Here is a 25,191-nt window from a genome sequence, read left to right on the forward strand (position 1 = left end):
ACCATGGGAGATTTCTTTTCGTTTACCTCGTGTAGAAAGACAGACGGGTGAGGCCGTTCTTATCGGCTAAAAATCTTCCGGGTCGGCTGTCCTTGCGGGAATTCTTTACCGGATTGGATGGAGAGAGAGAGAAAGAGAGTGAAAGGAGGAGGGAGGGTGGGATTGTTGTCCTGGCTGGGAGGTGTGTGTCTCCTCGGGCAGGTCAGCAACTCGTGAGGCGGGCGTGGACCGTCATATCCCGCGGTGCTTCCGTCCCAAGGCCTCCGACGAGTACGGGCACAGCAGCGCGTCCTTCGCACGCGCCGGAAAGAAAACACAACAAAGTCCACTTCTTTTACAATCTTCCCAGGTTTCCAATTAAATCCTCCAAAACTTAGTTAAGTGATCCTGAGGGCCACTCGCTAATCCTCGCGAGGGGAAAACACTGCAGGCACAAAATAAAAAAGAGGACAGGCGCTCGCGCAAACGTAGAGCAAGCAGCGGGCGAGGTCGGGGACAAAAACACACGAATAAACACTTTCCAATCGCAAGAGAAAAAAGTCACCAGTCTCAGTGTCTCTGGAAGCACTCTGAAAGTTTAAAAAAATTGAAGCTTCTTTCGCGACACGAAGAGAGAGAGGCTGGAGATACGGTCTCCCTCCTGAAACTGTGCTCTAGTGAGACTGCTCTCAGCCAATTTCCGCCCGCGATCGGGAGCTCAAGGTTGCCAAGAAATGCGCCCCCTCCAACCCCTCGCTCTGAAAAACCGAACTAACTCCGTCTCACGGGAGAGGGGGGGGGGAACTGGACAGCAGCGGCCCTCGCTCCTACCCTCCAGCACACAGCGAGGAGCGGGCTTGATTAAAAGACGTGTCGAGGAGAGGGAAAGCAAAGATGCTGGAATACAGGCAAAGATGTGGAAGTAGGGTTATTTCAGACCGAAGCACCAGGTCACAAAACAACGTTCATATGTCGAATAACGCCTATTATAAAGTACGCCACAGTCCTGGAGATCCAAGCCCAAGCCCTGGAGATTCAAGTTTTCCTATCACATTTTCACATCAGTTACGGTAGAAAAAATTCGACACTGAGGCGGAGCTTAAAGGTTTTGTTTCCAAGATCACTATGAAAAATGTGTCGTGGGGTAGGGTGCGCTCACTCCAGTGCGTTGAGCTGATAAGCCTCTACCTCCAGGTCACACAACACCTTTCAATGTCATATGATTATTTTGTTTTATAGTAACCTTCGATTTTTGTAACCGATTTTGCAACTCTTTCAAATTCAAACCACAAAGTAGTGTAGGAGTAAAACCCCGTTTTACTCTCCTGTATATTTATCTATTCTCCCATAATTTCCAGAGTTGACATTCGATATAAATTTTCCCAAACATTAGCGGAGTGAGGTGTGTCCTCTTCGCTGAAGCCTCGGATCGCTCGGATTACTTGCGCCGCACCACTTGTCTACAACCCGAGCGACGCACATCGCAGAATTTCCTCCAAATCCGTGTGACCCGAAGTCTCCATGAAGCTACTTTTAAGTTATCTCGCTTCTCCGATCAGTTTACTGCACCTATCTCTTCCTCCCGGTTGAAATAGTGTCCCGAGTACACATTCAACGACTGTCTTGTTCGAGTTGGGAGGGCACGAGCGTGCTCCCGGATCACCGCACGCCTCGGCGTATGGGCGCGAAATGGGGTTAAGAGCGGTCGAGGCACATTGGGTCCTCCACATCCTCATCTGGGCGGGCGGGAGGGGAAAGGATTGAGGGGGCGCAGAAATAAGAAGCGGGTTGAGGCGGGAATGAGAGAGAGAGAGCCAAGAATACCAAGGAGAGTGAGGGGGGGTGGGAACGTTCTATTTCCTTCGGTCGTGCATCGAGACTACTCGTCCTTGCATCGACTCCTCGCGGCACATACAAACATTACCCACCCACCGGCTGATTGATATCAGCTGTTGTCCACAACGTACGCGAGGCATCGCTCGTTACTAAACGATGCCACTACACGCCTGGGGCGACGCGCACATTAAACACGAGGGTTCTCATCCATTCACTCAGTACTTCAGCCAGAAGGCTGTTTTATGTAGGTGAGGGCAGAGCTCAGCTCAGACTACGCGTGCCTGAATAATAAAAATTCAGGGTAATGTTCTTTTCCCCATGCTTCCTCGCACTTCGAGCGTTTGTGCTTCGAAGCCTTCACCCGGGATTTGATCACGGTAACTTTCGGCCGAAAGCCAAGTGCTCCACCCACAAAGGTATTATCACACTCACCCACATAAATTCCTACCGATAGCAAATTACGGTGGTATAAACTGCCAGGGCAACTGGCTGTACCAACAATGACAACGGCGGCGTATCCGACACAAACATTTGAGAGAATATTAATAAATACATTTTGCAAAGACTTCGCAAATTTTTCTTGCACAACTTGCGTCAAAACTATGGGCGTACCTGTGCTCGTATTTGAGGAGGTTGAACTGTGGTTATGTCATATTTGAATTAATACTGCTATTTTTCGCACATTGACGTAATAATACCATATTCACAGAGGAACATGGATCTAATCTAGATTTAAAAATCTAAACATTGGATTACATATTAGAAATACATATTGCTAGACTAGGGTGCCGACTTACAAAAAATATTGGAGGGGCCCAAACCGGGGACCTTGCCCCAGTAAATTTGATAAATAGTGAATTTTAAGTTTTTAAGCATTTTAGAAGAGTCATATGATCAACATTAGAACCCTGATCACTTGAATCTCGATATCTGGACACTCCGGGGTAAATCGACAAGCCTTACACATTTTTTCCTCACATCTGTGACGAATTTTTGGGGGGGCTCGGGCCCTCTCAGGCCCCATGGAGTCGGCGCTACTGTTGCTAGACAATCATACTTTTAATGAAGATTTTCCTATGCAAGAAACGGACTGTTTTATCACTTCCATGGAGATTTATGTTTTAATCGCGCGCATCATTGCAATAGATCACTCAGAGTTGAGAAGGGTAAGGAAAGGAGTGGGGATTTCAAAAAAGAAATGAGGACTGCTGATGCGCACACGGATATAGAAGGACACAGAGTTAGGACATCTCTTCCACGAAGGACGAGTGCTGAGAAACCAGTTAACATTAGAGAAGATCTTCCAGAAAAAATAGGGTCCATTCGAGGAGATTATGCCTTTTACCAATCGTTTACAGTAGAAATGAATTAACTTTTGAAGCTGCTTTTGTATTCTGACACTTTACCATCCTTCGACAAAGAACACGCTCCGTCTAACTCAGATGCATTACCCAATACTGAAGAATTTAACACTGTGACGGCATTAATTGTGAATTTAAATATTCTTTCAAGTGCTTTACAATTGGTGCAATTAAGGCAGAATTTCAGTAGAAGAAAAATAATGATTACCTTTCATAGACATAGATCATCTCTATTGGAAGAATACAATTCTCAAACGAGGTATTCTCTAATATACGCGGTTATGTCACTAAAAAATAGTGATCTCTATCCTCAAACCTTTCCGCAAAATCACACAAAGGATATCCTCCACATTCGTACCTTGCTCCTCTTCGCTTTATCAACAACTTTCCTTGGAGATCCAGAAAAATCAATCACCCAGATTTGGAAACCCTATGGACCTTCACACTTAGCAGACAGAATTTAGAAAATGCCCAAGGGCTAGCTGCAAATGCACGAGAGTGTAACACATCACTCACAAAAAAATCATTTCCAGAGGAATCTGAACGACAATTTTATTCCGGTATTATTTGTCGCGATACATTTGCAAAGGGTCCAAGGAATAAAGCCATGGGCCATTGGGCCATCGACCACCTGAGCAAGCTACAACAGTACTAAGACGCTGAATTTCTGCTCGAGGCAATAGTACGAAGGTTCATGATGGTCTGCTGCCCATGTAATATATCCCATAAGAAACCGCTCAGAAGAGCTGCAGTTAGAAGCTAGAAGAGCTAGTTAGAGAAGGGTGAGATATTAGCGTGTGCGAAAAGAGGGCGTGAGAACACCCGATGCAATGTGATGCGATGCTCAACTTTTTTCCTGCGCCGTGACTTTGCAGAAATTAGCTCCTGGGCGTAAGTAAACCAACGCAGCTCCGTACAAGACGATCCGGCTAAACGAGAGGGACGAAGAATTCATCAGCGTCGATCGATTAATTCCACTGACTGGCTGAAAGGGTAAGACTGGAAAGATACAATTCCTCCCAGATTTTTTGTAGTCCTGACGTCAAACACTAGCCTCTCGCTGATTGCCGGGACATAACTGAATTGTATCCAATCGAATGAAGATACCCTAACGGCAATAAAGGCACGAAAATTTTGCATCAGTTTATCTTACGAAGGCACTACGAGTGTGGCGGCATTTAAGAAATAAATGCACATTTTAATATTTTTAATGCAAATGATGGGAAAATTGAGGAAGGAATACGCAGTTTTATTCATGGGTTCGGTAAATGAAGGGGGAAATAACTTTTTGGCGAAAAAATTACATTCATCCGCTCACTCGTAATTTGACCTAATGAGAAATATATCTAAACATTGATCGAATTGGCTATCTCAACGAGTTCCACGCGACGTGGTGAATTTTAAAATACAAAATAAATCATGTTCTGAACAAGAAAACGCAAACCCAACGCATTTTCAACTCAATAAGAGCAGAATTCTATTTTTTTTAATAAAGATGTAAATACAACGTCTAAGTACTAGGCCTGCAGGTCCGAAGTGTACCATTGGAGCAGGGGCGGATACAGGATTTCTTTCTGGGGGGCACAAGGATACCTCGTAATACAAAACGAACGCAATGATAATGGGACCGGGAATAACATACACGTGCCCCCCCCTAGATATCCGCCTATGCATCGGAGGGAAGTAAGGATTGATCAGGGTAAATAGGATTGGTGCGTGCGTGCGACTGAAATTAGTCGAGAGGAAGAGTGCGTGCGCTGCTGAGTGCAAAAATAGCACCAAAGGAGATTCGTGTGTCGCCACGAATCGTGTGCCGAAGCGAAGTAGGTACTTGCGGCAGCGAGAGGATTGCAACTGCAACGTTGCCAAATCGAGATTCGGGGTGTATCCCTCTCTCTCGTTCGAAAGGTGACGAAGGATCCCCGAACAGAAACAAATACACACATTGGGAAACGTAGACAACACAGGTAATTGAAGCCCACAGCCCAAAACACAGAGTAAGAACACCAAGAAGGCTGGATGCGCAGTAACTAGAAACATCCGCCAACCCCGGACCACGTCACTCTTACAGTCCTTTAGGATATGAACGACTAGTTCATAAGCAACAAACAACACCAAACACGGTTAAAAATAACGATGGCAATTCCAAGAAAATGAATAAATACTTACCTAAAAAATTATGGGCAGATAAGGCCGATCCTTACTTGCATTTCCTTGGAAATTAATTGTCACAAAAATCATACTATAAAATTGTGTTTCTACGGACGTAGCACACGTTATAAACTTATATCCGTATAAGTTAAAGGTGGCTCCAGCCATTTCCAGCCTAAGGGGCGAGCTAAAGCAAGATCAACTGCGGCTATTGCTAATGGAGAATTCCCAATTCACATCATTCACCACCGAAATATCCTCTAAGATAAACCATTTTAGAAATCTAGATCTCTAAACAAAATGATGTCTGTGGGTAAGACATTCGAGTGACCCTTTCTTCAATTACAAGGTTAAAACAGTAGAAGCAAGCGTTTCAATGAAGTATTCACACACAAGAACGATTGTTTCCAATCACTCGCGAATCAAAACACAATCATTCAAGAATATGAAAAGCGAAAAACTTATCCATTCAAAATTTTCTTTAATTGCGCGCAATTACTTGAAAGAAAATAAATTTTCTTTCAGAAATCAGTTGAAAGAAAATAAATTCCCCAAGGCCGTACTCAAGAGTACCGCCTTGGGGAATTTATTTTCTTTCAAATCCGTTCAACGGCCGTAGATCGTTCAATCACCTATATGTGCAATCACGTACAATCTTTACTTGAATTCAATCCACACTTAATCGTCACTCATACGAGCAAATTAACAAAATAAGTTTTCAAAAACCATATCCTAATGTACGACCTTTGCAAACCCAGGACCATCGGATGACGCAGGCACGGGCGCTGGTAGAAAAATCGTCAGGGGGGGTACATTCAGGGCCACCCCTAAGGGGAGTTATGCTGACAGTGTGCCCCATTCAGTGGGCGTTATGTTGCCAATAGTGGTGGTGAAGCTTTTCTTTAAACAGCAATTATTTTGTTAAAAGAGACTTTTTTAGTTTTCCATATCTGTAATGCTTTCTTGTAATGAATTAGCAGTTCCTAATCAATTTCCAAAAAAGTCGGTATTGTCTTTTCCCAAAAATTTTCACGAGCCAAGGGAGAGCAAGTGGACCCCCCCCCCTTTTCACTCACCTCCAAGCGCCCATGGACGCAAGGCGTGATCAAAAGGAGAAACTTTAAGATTTCCCTAATATGGTGAATGAGTTCCAAATCCACAACAAATGATTGAAAGACGACGAGTTGCTCGATAACTAAGCTAACTGCAGCATCAATATTGAACGATTCTGCCAATAGAAAATATTACCCATCGAAGACAACCATTTGGCAAAGTAGATATTTAAGTAATAAATTAAAGTTTCATTATTTGTACACGAATAAATCGTTTACCTGTTAATCAATACCGGAAAATTACAGATTTGTAGAAAAGGAGATTTAATTAACCCAACCAAGAGTAGGAGAGAGCCTTAATAAATTTACGGAGGAGGTAAAGGAGAATGTGAAAGAGAAGATTGGCGTGGGAATGAAAAGATTAGCTGAAAAAGAGAATTGGGTGAAGAGCTGCGTCCAAACAATCTTATGTTTGTTAACTAGTGATGAAGAGAATTGCTACCAGATAGTTTCAGTTCTCTGGGAAAATGTAGGACAAAACGAGATCGTTCGTAGTCGTCGAAGAAGTAAAATAATTAACCGGATACGCGGTAAAAAAGCTCATTTTTTCGTTGTAATCGACCAAATCAACTTCTTTTCTCGCAATAATTACGGCTGAAATACTGTCGGCGCGATCATTTTTGAAAACACAGGTGCGTGAAGACAAGTTGAAACAGAACCTGTTGAGCCACATTCATTCCAGTGAAATTAAGCCATAAACACACATTCATTTCGAAGAATTATGTTACCAGTCGGATGAAACACAATTTTATACTCAAGATTAAGTTCCCGACCAACCGATCTCCCCCAGGGCAAAAGAGAAAAGAGGCGAGGCAAACATTTTAAATCGATGCCAATCGTTCTACAAGAACACATCGATTCAATCACGACAGAAATACGGCGAAGTTTTCAATGGGCAGAAATTTACATCAGCCAGACGATTCGTAAGATGGACTGGCAATTAATACGATCTATTATCCAAGAATTTCTAGTTATTATTTACCAGTGGCTCCAGCAAAACAATTTGTATGAACTCAAAGAATCTAGGGATATATGTTCATCTTTTATGATTGATAACAAGATTTTTGCCCATGTAAATGAAGCTCAATCCAAAATCAGTCTCATGTGTTGGTAGAGTAGGAGTTCAAGCCATGTTCCTATACTAAATCAATAATATTCCCTTCATGGCATCGAAACTACATAGGGTATAAGGTAACACCTTAAAATGCAGTAAATAATGGGAAAGTCTCCTTTCAAAAACCCAATAATTTAATTTAAATCGAAGTTATTGCAATTTAAATTTAGGAATAATTCAATTGAACAAGAAATTGCACCATGAACCCATGAGCCAGACCACTTCTTTCCCACCAAGCACTAATTTTAACGTGTGTTTGACTCCTTTCTCTACACTCCATTTGTGAAGTTTGAGACTTAAGCGATGACGGACTTGCTTAATTTATCGACTCCTTGAAGCGATTCATAGAATTCCTTCGCCACCAGATAAATTGACAATGAAAAATTACACTCTGAAGGAGGCTAGCAAGGTATAAAGTAGATATAGAATACTTAATGGAATGACTACTGATAAAACTCCGAGAAATTTTATTTATATTTATTATATTGCAACGTTTTATCGATTGATAAAATTAATGGCGGCACTCGTTAGGACGAATCATTGAATGCTTACTTTATTCCATTTGTTTATCTTTTATTTTTCTTCATCTTATCGCTTTTGAGCATTCTTAGATTGAATATATTCGCGGCAAACACTTATATATTTTGTAACCTTCAACGGACATACTATATTAATTACTAAGCAAAAGCAAGTTTTGCCTTTCTATGTGACTGTATTTGTAATAAGGTCTCGGGTAACATGGTACAATACACGCTTGGTGGGAGCTCACACCGCCTGCACGAACGTACTCGTATTGCTTTTGTTAAATTATAAGTGGTCATGATGACTGTGTGGTGTGCTTGTGGAGATCTTGTCGCTCGCTGGCGATTTGTCGCCCACTGCCACACGCCACTTAGAGGTGGCTCGCAGGGTGCAATGCAGAAGAAGAGTCTCTCTCGATATTCGCCGCAAAATTACAAAAAAAAGAAAGTAGCATCCGTGGGAACTAGCATTCCAGCGCTGTGAGCCGTAACGCAGGCAACAAGAGAAGCTCTGGATCTCAAAACACGCAAAACGTCGATTAAAACGGTTATTCGCGAGAGTTACGTGCATCGCCGAGAGATGGACAACAAAAACGAAACGAAAACGCTTTCAGGAGCACGCTCTCGAGAGAAATGCAAGGCAGGGGAGAACGAACGAAAGCGACATTCCGAGCACGACGTAACACTCGTGCACGCCCAGACTACCGAACAACCGGTCCAAGCCGGTGTGCAACGGGATTTCTTTGAGTCTAGCGAATAGCAAGCAGTCCCTTCCTTCCCCAGCTGAGAACCTCATGCATCCGGTCCGCTCACGATCGGCAACTGATCCTCCGTCTACAGACTCGAGGGAAGGGAGATTAAAAAAAATGAAAAGTTTTCGGAACTGAACTCTGTGGAATCCTGTTGACCTCGTGCATATGCGTTGGAAGGTAGTAAGTGAACGGAGGGAAGCAGATGGAATAAGTGGGAAAGGAAAACAGACACGGGAGACGAGAGGAAAATTTAAGGACGGGTATCATTTTGTCTTTACTCTCCACGAATTACTTACTTATAATTACCGTCATACTCGTGAAATATTCCGCGTATATAAAGTACATATTCACCTCAATAGGGTAGTTTCCTTCATCAAATAAAACGAAAGGATTTGATTACATTCATCACCCACCATTAATTTATCCATAATATACTAATTATTTGGTTTTAGAAACCCCAGTTTAGACGAATGGCAATGGTCCATTTTAACCGCATTTGAAAAAGGCCAGATTGGCGCCAAGGCGATGCCACTCCACGTGACGTCACAGGGACCTATTTTCTATACGAGTAGAGAGGAGTTATACATCGTCTGAGATTACCAATGCATGCATGAGGCACAAAGCTCAGGGAAACATCTCTTAATAATCACCTATTAAAACGGGCTATCGTCGGACAGTTTCCTTCGTTTGATAAGGTATTAACAATCCTCATTTAAGCCAATCGCTACCTCCTAGCAGGGTACTGTACTACCTGCTAGCAGCCAGCATCGCCGCGGCGCACATACCTTCGCCCCAAGGTCGCTACCACCACAGGTCATGCAATCTATTTATGAGTTCTATCGCTACCGTTATAATTTCTTATTGATCCTGGAAAAAAAGACATTCTGAACCTGTCTGTTCTACAATCTATCTCTCTTATTTTATTTATATGATCTGATCTTCCGTAGTATGTTGGCGCCCGTGAGATATGGTTAACTTCGTTAAAAAAGACACTGCTCTTGAATTTATCTAAAAGGTTTAGTCTATTTTTCAATCTACGTTCCGACAGAGATTCCCATCCGAGTTTATCTAAGAGGTCAGTTACACTAACAAGGTTATCGTAACGACCTTTCACATACCTGGCAGCTCTTCTTTGCACGCGTTCTAACTTTGTTATTAAGCCTTTTTCATGAGGGTCCCAAACACTGGCAGCGTATTCTAAATGTGGTCTAACGAGGGAAAAGTAGCTAATTTCTCTCACTTTGTCGTCGCACTTTCCTAATATTCTTTTAACAAAACCCATTTTACGATTAGCATGACCGGTTATTTCTCGAATATGTTTATTCCACGATAGATTATTATTGAGTCTTAACTCCTAGAAATTTCACGGATTCAACAGTCTCAACAGTTTTCGATCGTGATCTTATCATAATTATCATTTAACTTCGAGCTTGACAACAGGAACCTCTGTATTAAAAGCCGCCCTTCGTAATGCTCCCCACAAAATTGAATAATTTCTTACGACTTGTGTAACATAACATAATGGCATTTTTTAGGGTGTAACAGCAGATGTCACTGTATATGAATTAATACCTGGGTCGTAAGAAAAAATACTAAAAATTGCATCGTAAGAAAAACATAAAGAAATATCAAGTTAATCATTACGAAGAGTGCTTTTTATTTCCCAGATGTTATTAATTAGTGGTTGAAAATTTGGATAGAACCAAATAATGTAGCATTCTATCAATTATATTTATTGAGTTTTATCATTTACTATACTTATTGTAAAACAGATCCATTTTAATTTTTAATACTTACGACAGAAGGAACCTTGAATGAACTACTCCAGAGTATTTTCGAATACGCATACGATAAAAAGTCGTCTAGAGCACTTACGCTTATGAATTACTAGTACGAACATAAGAAACAATACTTTGAAACGCCGCAAAAGGTAAAAATTTCCGGGAATAAAAGAATTAAAAATTGCGACGTGTCAAGTAGGACAGTGCGTATGAGTAACTGCTTGGGGTGTAACTTGTAATCATAGCTTGGCGCTTTATAAAATCAGGAAAAATATGTCAGACTTTAGGTTGAGGCTATATTTGGCACGAACTAGGTTTCGTCCCAAACACTGGCAGCGTATTCAATACGTGGTCTAACGAGGGAAAACTAGCTAATTTCTCTCACTTTGTCGTCGAAAGCTATGGAGATGTTGCATCGAGAGACGATCGCCGAATTCAAAATCACCTTGGAGACGTCCGCCCTGGCATCCCGCTTGCCTCTCCAGATTTCATTTCGTGTCGCCAAGGACGCCCAAGCGGAGGGAAGGAACAAGCCCCAAGGCACGGGCGTGTTGTTTAGCTCGGTCGTTGGCACGGAAAGAAATCAATCGACAACGAGAGGGATCGCATAAAAAACTCAAGGACTTTATTCAGATTAGTTTCCGGATGAAAATAATGTCTTTTCCCCGTCCTTGAATCGATGCTAAGCAGGGACAACGTACTATTCATTTGCCAACAAGGAACTTTAATATTGCAAGCTCTAATCAAGGAGACAGATAAGAATTAAATAGACACTATAATCATATAGGCTTTGATTAGTATGCTGAAAATAATAATTGCGGTGGGGTCATCGCTCATCTCTAATGCAATAGTAATGAAATATTTAGACAATTTCCATCAAACGAGTTCAGTTACACCTCACATAATTGACTAAGGCGCAAATATTTCGAAGCAAAGATTAAAATATATTCCGCACTAAACTCATTTAGTAACTAAGTAACGGAGAAAGAAAATGTCACATGGAAATCGATTGCATTAGAAAGAAATAATAATAAAATACAACAGGACAGTTATTTTCAGAGTGATTAATGCTCAAAGATAAAGGCACAAAACACTTAAGCATCATAAAAAAACCCTCACAAATGAAAAATATAACTCAGCCTACAAGATAAAGTAAATGGCGACACAAAACGTTTGACACTATGGATTCTGCACGACCAATTCTCTCAAGGATATTTCCGCTGGACATAAGGTAGGGCCAGAATAATATTTAAGAGTTCAAATTTGGTATAAAGCGGTGTGAGGTCAAATCGGAGCTCACCGTGTCCGTTGAGGGATATTCAGTCATTCACATCCGTCAACCAATAGCCCATCGATCGGCCTCAACCAGCAAATTCCTAAAGGTGTAAGCGAGGACTCGTGACGCACTCCGCAATAGGGTAGTTTTTTTTACAAAGAAAACGAAAGGCATTGATTGCGATTCGTTACCCACCATTAGTGTATTCATAATATACAAATTATTTGGTTTTAGAAATCTCAGTTTAGACGAATGGCAACGATCAATTTTAACCTCATTTGAAAAAGTTCAGATTGTCGCCCATGCGATGCCACTCCTCCTGACGTCACAGGGACCTATTTTCTATACGAGTAGACAGGAGTTTTACATCGTCTGAGATTACCAATGCATGCATGAGGCACAAAGCTCAGGGAAACGTCTCTTAATAACCACCTATTAAAACGGGCTATCGTCGGACAGTTTCCTTCGTTTGATAAGGTATTAACAATCCTCATTTAAGCCAATCGCTACCTCCTAGCAGGGTACTGTACTACCTGCTAGCAGCCAGCATCGCCGCGGCGCACATATCCTCGCCCCAAGGTCGCCCCTCACACGGCGAAAGCGGGAACCAGAATGACGCCACACTGGCTTTTCCCATCATTCATACTTAGGCGTCGTGTTTTCGCGCGCTTGAAAATTTTCACTTTTCAATTAATCGCGAAAAATAGATATCGTAATTTAAAAATCTAAAAGCGTGAAATGCGTAATCCAGGAGTAATAATCTTTCGAATTATGCAATAAAAAACAATAGGAAACCACCCTATTCGTACACAGCAGTAAAAATGTAATGTACCCCTCCATTTCAGCCATAAAAAGCAGACGAAGTAAATCAATAAGGAATTGTTTCAAATTTGATGAAGGACCACACCGCTCTGTTAAACTATAGACTTATGATTTCCTATTCCATCCACTATCAAACACACATTTACAGTGTACTGCACGAATCCAGGGGATATCGCGTGACATTTTTTTTTCTCCCGTAATCACTGCTTTTAAATCAAGTTTCGAGTGAGCGAACACTTTAAAATTTAAACTCCCGGGAACTTTACCAGATAACTCAAAGCATAAAGTTTTGAACTTAGGAGTTTTACATCGCCTGAGGTTACCGATGCATGCATGAGGCACAGACTTCGGGGAAACATCTCTTAATAATCATCTATTAAAACTGCCTATGGTGGGAAAGTTTCCTTCGTTTGATAAGGTATTAATAATCTTTATTTAAGCCAAGCGCTAAGTGCTAGCAGGGTACTGTACTACCTGCTAGCAGCCAGCATCGCAGCGGCGCACATACCCTCGCCCCAGGGTCACCTCACACGGCACTGAATAAAGTTTTCTAAACTCAGCGTTACGAAATGGCTGATGAGAAAGAAGAGGGCATAGCTCTCCCTATAATATTTGTGCGTTATTTTAACTCCATTGTTTAGGGAAATCATTTATTATGGCTGGACCACCATCGAATTCCATGTATCCACAAGTTGCACAGCTGTTATTTATTTAGGATGATAACGTTCACAATTTTCACTTGAATTTTAACATGAAGCGATTGATCCATTGCTCAGCGGTCAAGCCTCTAGACCACCAAGACTACACGTTAAACTGAGAATGCATCACAAGGCGTGAAAAATCACGGTGATCAGCACCAAGATTACCTATTTCTAATAAGTTCTTATAATAAGTAGTTCCAGTCACTATTCTACGAAAGTTTTACCTCAAAAGCATAACAGGAAATTCAAGCCAAAAAAATCTATCAAGTTAGAGATTTTTTTCACGAAAAAATGGCAAACTTTGAGAAAACATGATACTTAGATAAAAAATTGGAGGATCCAGCAAGGTCTTAGGACTACTTCCTCAACGGAGAGGAACGGAAAGTTATGGATACACCCAAGATTAGACCTTGGCAAATACAAGCGATACACTCGATTAGAATAAAGGAGAGTAGACATAGCAGAAGATAAAAAAAACGCCGACTCTTCAGCTTCACACCGTATTCTCGTCATGTTTCAGACAAACACTGCAACCGGCGAGCCAACTCCGGTCAACATCACCTCAACCCGAGTCGAAAATCAGATCGCACAGCACTGCTTTTGTACGGATACCGGAGAGAATAAATAATAGCGATGCTTGAAAATTTGCAACTGATATTTTTTCAATGCACTAAGACACTCGTATCTCATTACAACCTGAGGAAAGTTTACCGTTCGATTAAATATGAGCGATTGCGTTTGATATTTCTCAAGTAATAAATTTTCCATCAAAAATTATATAATTCTATTAATCTCTCTATAGTACCCTAAGAAGTCATCGGGTAAATAATCCGAACACATTTACGAGAAGCTGGTTTACTTAAAAACAAAATTATTGGCTGGCGCATGCCTTTCTTAGCCACGCATCGCCCAACAATTACGTTTATTACGTAATTTTCACGCCAGGTAATATTAAAATGAAGATAGACTCTTGAGAAATTGCAATCACCCGAAGCATATAGGAGGCGAGACTTGTGCAGCGGTGACAGGGGAAATGCCTACGACACTCACCAGAGCAATTAAAACTAATGCCCGAAACAAGGTTTTGGAATGAGGACGCAAAAACTTTGGCATTGGTTCAAGGAGCTTACTAAATGCTTTGGACGGTGGGACATATGCTTGATCGTAGAAGAGTTGCACGAAAAAGGAGAGGACAGTAAGACAAATACAAAATAGAAGAGAATTGAAAAATGTTCCCTCAACTCGGCTTCATTGATTCCAAGTATTTCCACCTAAAACAGGTAAGTAGCTAATGATATTTTTTTTCCTGGAGGGAAAGGTCAAAAGAAATGCGAATTGTGTAATTTGCTTCAAGGTGATTGCCATCCCAGCCCAAAATACTTTTTGTGCGTTTTAAAATGAGGTGAGCTCCAACTTCGCCCTATACAACTATTCGATGAAAGCGTATAATATAATATAAAAAGTCCAAATTTCAAATATAAAATACAAATTGTAAATTCAAAAGAAAAATGAGAAATATTGCTTACAGAAAAAAAAAATTCTAAAAGAAAAAATAATAAAATAGCTAAAAACCAATCAAATAATATTTAAAATGCAACAAAAAATGAAAAAAAATCGATGAAACTTGCACGCACCTACTTGTCCTTGTCATTCTTCTTCACTAACACAATAAAGGTTACGGTGATCCCCATACCCTTGTTGAATCATTTTTCTCCTGCGTGTGCATTAGCACACGATACAAACCGCTGAAGAGGTGGTTAGGTATACTCTCCGGCAGATGGCCCCTTACCAGCAATAAAGTCTGTGCTGAATTTGTGCGGGATGGATAAAATATAAATCAGCGAATGAATATGTAATTGGTTGTGCGTAGCCGAGTGGATTGAGCGAATTGCTTCCGACGTTAAGGGACCGCGACCGAATCTCTGGAGAAGCCTCGAAGTGACCCACCGAAAGGAACTGGAACCCTTACCCTAGGATACAGCACTTGCATACCAGTGGCTCAGTCAGCGTTTCGGTCTACCCTCACCTATTCATACCAACATTCGGGTTCAATCGGGCAGAGAAAAAATCGTCTGTCAAAACGTCAGTGACAATATACATGGGGAATAACTGCCTAGTAACTCGCGCACACGAATTCACGGATAAAATCAGTTATTTTGCACACTATCCCTTCTAAGCCGGTCATACCGCACCCATTATTCACTAAAGGCTCTAATTTTTCTGGTGACTCAAGGATTTTTCAGAGTTCGCTCTGAAAAAAAAATAATTCTAGCGTCAATTTCCATTAGGGATTTAAAACAGCGACCGTATTCAGGATTTCCGATGGATTGTAAGTGTGCGGTCGGCGGCATACAACATATCCAACCGCTGAGTTGTGAAGCATGAAAATCACAAGTTCATTCGCTTTATGGTCGTCTCTGTCATTTTGATGCATTCCTCATGAGAGTAAAAGAACTGCTTGGGAACCTTGAAAGAGAACGGCTCTTACGGACGGAAGTATGTCTTCCGTCACGTAAAACGGCGAGATATTTTTGGTTGAGGGTAAGGCCAGCTTCCCCGCCACTTCAAACACAAGTCTACTCCCATTCCCACCCAGACCCTCGGTGACAATGACCTCTTTTCTCTCCCGCCGCCCCCCCAACTCCGGAAAGTAACTGCACCTGTTTATTTCGAGGTTTCTGTTTACATACTTCACGAATACATTTTTATAGTGTCCCTAAGTTTGTACAGGCCAAAACTGTGCGTCATTATCTGCACTTAAGTAAACAGGAAAATATGCGACATTCTGGATCAATCACCTATCGCACCTGCATACGTTTCACGGGATGTCTCAATTTCAGACTTACCGAGTGAAGCAAACTCTTTATAATGATATTCACTCCTTTTTAGCATTCGAATTAGTAAATACTGCATTGTCATATAATAAATAAATCAATGAAAAGCTATAGTAAGACTTTTATGAGCAGATTTGAAAGGCAACGGGAAAAGGTAATTTACTTCCCAATTTTCCTGAAGTAGTGTGCATGTGCATCCATCACTAAAGCACAAATGTGCGTTAAAGATGGATACAAGGTGGAGAAATTATTATTTACATCTGGCATGATCATATCATACAATGCATGAAATTAAAAACCCAAATCGAGAAACGAATTACGTGTAGGAGTCTAGGTTTTGTGTAATCATTGTCTGACATTAGTGAAAAAGAAGAATATTTAAGTAGGAGGAAATGACTTTTACTTAAGAATGAATTATCTTTCACGTCCTTCCAGGAAAGGCGTACATCTCTCGTTTCCCGAGAGAGCCCGCTTCGTGGAAGACTCAAGGGAGAGGAAAGGGATGAGAAAAACAAAAGACGGTATTTGATCGAGAGGGGAGGGAAGGGGATCGCTCTGGAGCCAGCTTCATTCCTCCTTCAGAGATTCGGAGGGATATTTATAGGTGCAGTGGTGAAGGGATGGCGAGGGGGGGAGGGGTGGTCGAATCGTTGCCCCGCTAGTCCAGTGGCGTGCAAGCGAGGGTCCCTTCTGCAGCAGGACTACAGGTGGGGGTGGGCATAATAAGGGTTGTGACTCTCACGAAGGGGGGTGGCAAATGGGCTGGGCTCTACTGGGGATGTTATTTTGGGAGATTGTTTGACCCTAAATGAGTCCCTGAGGGGTCATTTCGAGATCCCTTTGAATCGGGGTGGTGCCGTGCCTTCATCGATCGACGTAGATGAGCCTCCGAAAAACAGTTGGATGAACGGCGGCCACTGGCACACCCTTTCTTCACAATTTCTTAAAGAGGACCAAAAAAATCTGATTCTCCCATAGTTTGCACGAATTTTCCCATTTATAACAAATTATACTGTGAGCATAATAAAAAAGTATTAAGCATTACTCCACTGATGTAGCTTCAAATATCACGAATCTATGCAATTTTTAAATGGACCTCTCTGTCAAAAATATATGTTTTTTTACACTGCATGGCTGGATTTTATCCAAATATTTTCCTCCGACAGATTAGGGGGTTCATTTCAAGATAAACACAACCATGTTGTAAACGCTATAAAGTCTACTATATCTACTATATATACGCTATAGAAGAAGATCATGTATCTTATTTAACGAAATCTAGCATATAACAATGACCGTGTCACGTGCAATGGGTGTGGCAAAGTTGAGAAAGCCAAATGACCGATTTTCAAGGCTGATATTCATTGTGAAGTTACTTCTTCGAACTACGTTCTTATTGAAAATATAAAACAGAGATAATTAGTAAATTTAACACAATATTTAATAACCGACCCAGGTTTCATGTACTCGAAGATAATACCTACGGAACAGACCGGGTCGATTGTTAAACACTGTATGGAATATACAAAGTCCATTTCATTCACGCAGTTACTACTCCCTATTTCGTGAATACTCGTTACGCCAGAACTTCTTCATCTACATCTACATACTATCCTGCAAGCCGCCTCAATAGGCGTGGGACGGGAGATGCCGTAAACAAAAACTTGAAGAAAAAGACAAAAGAAAAGGAAATACGCGAACAATTTTTTTTCTTCTAAGTATTCAATGAGGTTCTTCATCGCTCAGGGCAAAAACGAATTCCTATACCAAACCTTTTGGCATCTAATTAGCATTTGGCATTAATTCATCGTTCCTGTCGGATCTAGATGCATGGTGAGGTTCTAAGGTGATATTCTCGCTCCGAAAGTTATCTATTCTTTACTGTTTAAGCAGTCTAAGTGTAGCACATAGTCACTGAGCCTCTAGCGGCTGTCAGCCTAATTGATGCAACTTGGCAAAGAATTACAAATTCCACTTTTATTTGTGCATTTATTTGCAGCAGTGATTCATTTGAGAAAATTTCCTTGTTGCTGGTTGCATTATCAAAATCTATCAATTTAAAGATTTCATTTACTGTCTCGATTCGAACACTAACCCATTCCGTATTATTTGGAGAAAATGGAAAATGAACGAAATACTTATCCTCTGATTCGATCCAAAAATGTTCAAAAGGGAATGTGATTCTGTTCGATTCGATATGAATAGCATCTCCATAGTTAAAAAAATATCAATTGATTGTATACCATGAAGGTGATAGCTGTCAGCATCCGAATAAAACTGCGCGGCGTCGTGCGCATCACGGCGCGTGCTGCGGGTCGATGCGGGTAGGGCACGCTCGCGCAAAGCGTGCGCGTCCCCACCAATTGGAGCACGCTCCCGAAAATACGTTCTTCGTTAAAGGCCCGTTAAAAAACGACGCTCGTGGGATAAATGGGCGGCGAAAGTTCCCCCGGCGCCACTTGGGCTAATCCCGGACGAGATTAGGGAGGCGCCATCAATTCTGAGACCGCGGAAACGCCTCATCGTTTACGGTCGGGAAGACAAGGGTCGGTCGATTGAGGGAAGATGAGTCAGATCGCACTCACCCGGGGCGCAACCTCAGATACGACGCCTTGCATCCATATGGGTTGGGCTGCTTAAAAAGGGATTACTGATACAAGACTATGGACAATATAAGGTAGGCGTGTTGGCCGACTGGTGGGTGTGACAAAAAAAAACACTTCACATAGAAATTAGGTTAGAGAAATAATTTCTTAGGGCCGTTTTACGCGGTATACGGAATTGCGCAACCTGACGTAAGTGCGAAGACGCAATCAAAATTGCGTCGTGTAAAGCGGTGAATTGCTAGAACACATGCGAAAATGCGTGGATGCGAGACGGCAAAATAGCCCCTGTTCTAATTTCGTTCATGCATACGCGCAATTCCACGCCATTTTAGAAATTAATGCAGCTCTAACCTGCGCAATTCCGTGCCCCGTGTAAAACGGCCTTTACGGTTGGAGTTGACTGCAGTGAAATTGGGCGAAATGAACAAGTAGCGAAGACATCAAATGTACCGATCTCAAAGCGAATTCTTACCATGGATAAATTCCCTGAGTGGGATTTCAGATTTTCGAAGCGTATTCTAATGATTAAAACCTAGACTTCCCAGAGCTCTTTAAAACAAAACGGAAAAGAAAACGTATTTTATTCGTTAAAACCTCATTTTTTGTCATGTTATAGAAAAAAACCAAATCCTATATCTTAAGTAAAAGAAAAAAATGTAAATAAGGAATAATGCATTCGAGGGTAAATTTTTCAACGGAAAAACCTAAGGTCGCGGGTTCGAGTCCCGCTTCAGTAGGCCACTGCCATTAGTACGTGGCACAAAGTTAACTGTTGGTACGCCCCTATCTACGAAAAATCGTAGGATTTTCCTTCCTCATAGGAAAATCTTTCTTTTTTGTAGAAACATGAAATTATGGTTTCGCTAATAGTAGGACCCGCCCGCCTCTGTGACGGTGCGGGATTCCTATTCCCTTCCCTTCCAACCTTATCCTGTCCCAGGAGGCGTCGTCGGGCTCCTATCGCGGCGGCGCCTCCTTCCTTTTTCCTTCCTGTCCTCCCCCTTCTGTGTTGCAGAGGTGATAAGCTTGTAGCTTCAGACTTCGGCCCAGGAGAGTAACCCCGCGAGCCCGCCCAAGGGTTTCGTATCCACTGTTGAAACTCCCCCGATGTCAATGGCTCTTATTTGCTGCTGGAGAACTATAAATTAGTAAAATAAATAAACGCTTTTAAAGTCAAACATGAATGAAAACAAACGCTTTAAATTTAAGTTCATCTGTTCATTCAAAACTCCAGGTGGTCCAATATGGCAAAGTCTCAACCCTATAAAACGGGTTCACTTGATAAGATATATCTCGTGGATAATGGATGTGGCCAAACTCAGAGCCAGCTTAATATGGTTCAAATGAAAATCCTGACGCTTCGCATGACTTTCTACACCGCGAGTATATGACAAATATAGAAATGATTGACACCTCTTTATTTTAAGGCATCAACCAAGAGGAGGTGGCCAAGAAAAGTACATTAGCTAAAAATTTAATTTAGCGACACAATGACGCAATCCTTGGGGAAAATCTGCTTTTGTCTCTCGAGCTCATTCAAAGAAATTAAAACTTTCGATGCGAATTAATGCCTTGAAGTAAATATGCGTGGCATATGTGCACACACGACGCAAAATATTCGCCCAATAGGCATGGTGGATTTCGAGGGCGATGAGTAACAAAAATACTACCACGTACACCGATTTATTTTCATACGACAGCAAAAATGTCAAGAAAAGCAAAAAATATGAAATAACAACTCAAAGCGAAAGCATAATCACAAAAGGGCCCACGCTCATTCGGAGAAAATAAAAAAAACTCTCGCTACGAATGGAGGCCTATGAATGATGATGTTGACGATGTCACGGAAATCGATTCGCAACACTTGCCTTATCGTCAAGGGAACGCATTAGGACGAATGAAGAGGACGGGGGTGGGGGAAGAGGGGATGAGGGGCAGTGGTAGGTATTTGTGTAGTGGAAAGGTACGGCGGAGGGGGTGCTGGCAGAACTTTGAGGCAGGCCATTTACGAACGCGGAAGTCTCTGCGGAGGAACCTCGCAATGACGAATTCAGAGCGAAGGAAACGACCACAGCCCAGGGAACGGAGGGGGGGAGGGGTAGAGAGGAAGGGGGGATGGACACGGACCCTTAACACACTGTGCTGGTTCTTCTCTTAGGAATTCAGTTGCTTCTTGATTTATTACCACTATAATTAGCCAAATATTTACCACGCTAGCACGCAGGTGTTTCTTGGCTAGACCCGTAAAAATGGGACAAGGGAGGAAAAATACTCGGATCAAAAATGAGGAAAAATATTTTTAACTGACAAAAATATAACTAGTAGAAGTATGGTAACAACAAAGGTGGTAACCCAACACAAAATGGTTAATGTTAACTGTGAAAGGAAGTCGAAATTCAGCGGGTAAAAATACGGTATGTCCGCGACTAAACCAATACCTCCGCAATTAGCGTCCACTACTCCAACGTGTCTGCTCTTATCTTCCGTCAATTCTTTAAAAATGAGGCAACCAAAAGTCGAACTATAATTTTAATTATAAGAATATTAATTGGGTACCGTGGTGGCTTAGTAGAAGTAGTTATTGACAGAAAAGGTACTTGGTTCTAATCCCACGTTAAGCCTTGAGACACTCCTGACAAATATCTTACGGGTTAAAGGAAAACCAGGGCAAGTATTTGGCCTAAACACCCAGAAAAAAATACACTTAAACGGTTGTGGCTAAGCCCAAGGTGATTTCCACACTCATCTAAAAAAGCAGCCTTAGGATTAAAGCACTGAGTTGGGTAACTTAAGAGAGATAACTTATTTTTAGAATTAGAAGAATCTAGTGAACTAGTACTTCAAAGTTCTTGACAACGCACTTTTCGAAGAGGTGGTCGGGGGCAGCACTTCAGCAATACGAGGAAAAGGGGGGAGCAGCAGAGAGGCAACGACCCGCTCGGCAGGAGCGTATGACATCATCAACTTAGATGCGAAAGGGTTGACGCTGTCAAAATTTTCACCGCGTGCAACTCTTAGAAGTAGGCGAACGATCAAAAAACGAAACTAAACGTGTCTCTTTATTTTTCCGAGCTTATCACATTCGATAGCAGAAGAAGTGGAGGAGGAGGAGGAGGTTGGTGGAGGAGGAAGCGGTCGAGGTGGAAGGAAAGGAAAACGCCTCGATTGATGCGCTGGAGTGAGAGGAGTCCTTTGGGGGGGAAGAGAGGGCTGATTGCGGATTCAAGGGAGGCATTGGCGTCGTGGCTGTATTTTGCGGGGACGTCGACGTCTGGGGGCTTCAGAGGTGTTGAATGGAAGGACGAGATGAGAGGGCAGTCCCTACGGCCCAAAGAGGGGCGAGGGGGAGGGAGGTGGGGATCGTACGTGTCGCCTCTCGACGGGAACTCATCCTCAACATTCGCCGTGACGGAAAGAGAACCAATCTGAGAGAAACTCTCCCATCCGAGGGCGCTCCATCAAATCCATTCCCAGCCAGAGAGAGAAGCCACGATCATGAGGAAGATGGATCGAGATTACTTATTGTCTTGTCATTTAAAAGTACCCTTTTACAAGCCTTTAACACTAGCATGCCCGACCAATCCTTAAACCTTTTTATGCCCCGAGTGGGTCAGTTTGACCCAATGTGACCAGGTTTGCGTATTTTACTCAAAATACTTGGTTCGTTCCCAGTTTATTTATTAATATTGTTTATAAAGCATTTGGGAGGGTAGTAGAAAATTTAATTGGACGAAAAATATTAAAATTGTAGTTGTTCAACAATTTATACGGTGTTTGGGAAACTAGCTTCCACAAACTTGGGAATACCTATCAGTTTTCCTCTGGTGGGTTTGGGAGGTACATTGAATTTCAATGGAATCAGGTTAAAAAAATTACAGTAACAGTTTGACAAAAATTCAGTATAAAGAACACAGTTACATTGAATACAAAGGAAAAGTAGAAAAAAGGCTTCAAATGGATTTGATAGTCTGGGTCAAAATGAGCCATCCGGACATGGCAAGTATAAGTGATGAGGAAAAATAAAAAAAAAACAATATCAGGCCTAGCTTTTGCCCAGTGGTTACCCTAGCTTAATAATTAAGTCAAGAAATATGTGTCTAAATTTTTCTTCGTTTCAAAATAATCAATATGAATATTCTCTTTTCGGTCTAATTGACCCATCCGGGCATTCTAGTGCTAAAAATAAACTCCTCGAAGTGCGGTCCCAGAAAAACAACAAGCCCTCCCTTACCCCGAATGCGTGAATATTCACGCGCCTGATTGTTACTTAGTCTGGGGAGATTTCTACGATCGCCACGCCTCTTGCTTGCATCCTAGTTGTCTCCGAGGTAAAATAACTCCTCCATCACAATAGTATTCTTATGCCATTTGCAGTGAGATTTGATTAGCATATCACTTGGACCATATAGTTCTGCCACCTCACCAGTAAATCTGTTGTCAATTGACTGTGCTTTGAGGAACGAGAAGCAGATGCTGTTTCAATTTTCGCAATTATCTTATAGGTTATGGCGTTATTAATCAAAGAATTGGAGTTATAATTCGCATATTTATTGTTAAACAGCTCAAAATCAATTAAATTTTATCAATTTCCCATGGAGAATTTAGCACCCCTTAAATGAGCTACGTTTTAATTTATGGTAAAAATTAGATTGATACAAAAGTATTTGAAGTGTAGCATTAGGAGCTTATGTTTTATCGTCCGAAATTTTTCTCAGCAAGATATATAGACTTAATGAAGAGCAGTATTTAAAGTAAGTTTTAGCAAGTAATTCGTGGAATCCATTCATTTCCCTGAGTGAAAGGAAGACTTCGCGATTCCAAAAAAGATTTTACTCCACCTGCCAGAATTTCAGCTGCTAGGAAGTAATCATCGAGATAATTATTATCACGAACTGCCTTGATGATGATTGTGTATCAGTTAAAACCTTAGTTGGAATAGTTCAAATTTTCTTGGGATAGTTAAAGTTATCATTTCATTCATTGCTTCAGAGGCAGCGTTTAACTGGATACGGGAAGGGATTTCAGAGACGCCCAACCGAGGTCTTAAGGACGTTCCCCTTCGGCCGCGAAGAATTAATCAGAGATAGGATTTGGCGAACTTCCCGTATCTTTTTTACGGTACATGCACAATTACTTTCCCCTATGACATTATTCCACCCGCTACTACAACCATTTCAAGGCAGTCACACGTTTAAGCGCAATATTTGTCAATAACTTATGGTAGAAATACTAGCCAGGAAAGGAGACTACATTTAATAAATATAACGTCCCTTGGAATTATATACTCCTAATAGACCGTTATTTGTAGAAATAGCATAAATATTAGATCATTCCTTTAGCGCCGATTTCAATCACCGCGCTCTGTACCTCAATGCGTTCCGATTAGAGGGTAACCGTCGACGACTATTTCATAACACCACAAAAAGCGGAAAGAAAATAGAATTTCACAAACAACAATGGAACAACGACTACGGAGACGCAGAATGGTGACGAGGTTGACAAGTGAGAAGCGAAGCAGCACGCAAGGCCAGTTCTAACGGCAACAAAAACTCGTAAAGCTAGAGATAATCTTTGCGATCGCTTGCAAGACCTTCACGAGAAGTAATCGGCAGCAATGGGCGATCACCGCCTCGGTGACTTTCCCACGTGAGGAGGTTAGTTCGTGAGTGGGACAGATTGTACTCGTGCACCTAGAACCGGAAAGCAGAGCTCGAGGAGAAAATCATGCCACCGCCCTACACAGACGCGGCGCGCCTCCGCCATAAAGTGCAACTAGAGCTCAATCGCATCTCTTGCCCCACTTCGCCACACCGATCAAAGCCGAGGACGCTGCGAAAAAGCAAGCAATGCCTCGACACTTTCCATCAGTGACGCAGCGAGGGGGGGGGGGGGGGGGTTTGGGGGATAAACCCCCCCCCCCCCCAGATCTCAGAGCATTTTTTTAAGGTTGATCAATTTTACTTAATTGGATTAGTATTACTTATAGAATAGTGTTAGGATCAATCAAATTCCCCTCATAAAGCCGTAAAACTCGCCATTTTGAACCATTAATCTTAAATTTTTTTTCTGGAGGAGGGCCCCCCGCAACTCCCGCTACCCTGGCGGGTATGCAATACCCCCACATTTCCTAAGTATTATTTGCGCCTAAAATAACCCTTAATTCTTAGCTGCAACCCTGCTTTCCATTACTTAGCGAGGGGTGCCCGCAGATATTTAAACTATTGTAGACATGTTTTCCATTTCATCGATACTCAATTCAAATTAAATGTTAAGGGACTAACGAAATTGCCGGCGTCATCGATGGTCAGCATAATGGGCGTGAGCCGTAAATAATGAGGGGGTGAG

General features: G+C 41.8%; 1 protein-coding gene across 2 annotated transcripts in view; it reads right to left on the reverse strand.

Annotated features, from left to right (window-relative positions):
* Positions 1–25,191, reverse strand: part of LOC124153417 (TBC1 domain family member 1) — a 315,494-nt gene that overhangs the window by 151,887 nt on the left and 138,416 nt on the right. The window contains exon 1 of one of the 2 annotated variants that reach the window (XM_046526556.1): positions 27–1,623. The exons of the other annotated variant lie outside the window; for it this stretch is intronic. The gene's annotated coding sequence lies outside the window, so the exon portion shown is untranslated. Of the gene's footprint in view, positions 1–26; positions 1,624–25,191 lie in introns of those variants that run through there. 2 annotated transcript variants of the gene reach the window in all.

The sequence above is a fragment of the Ischnura elegans genome, chromosome 2 (assembly GCF_921293095.1).
Source record: "Ischnura elegans chromosome 2, ioIscEleg1.1, whole genome shotgun sequence".
In the NCBI taxonomy this organism is placed as follows: domain Eukaryota; kingdom Metazoa; phylum Arthropoda; class Insecta; order Odonata; family Coenagrionidae; genus Ischnura; species Ischnura elegans.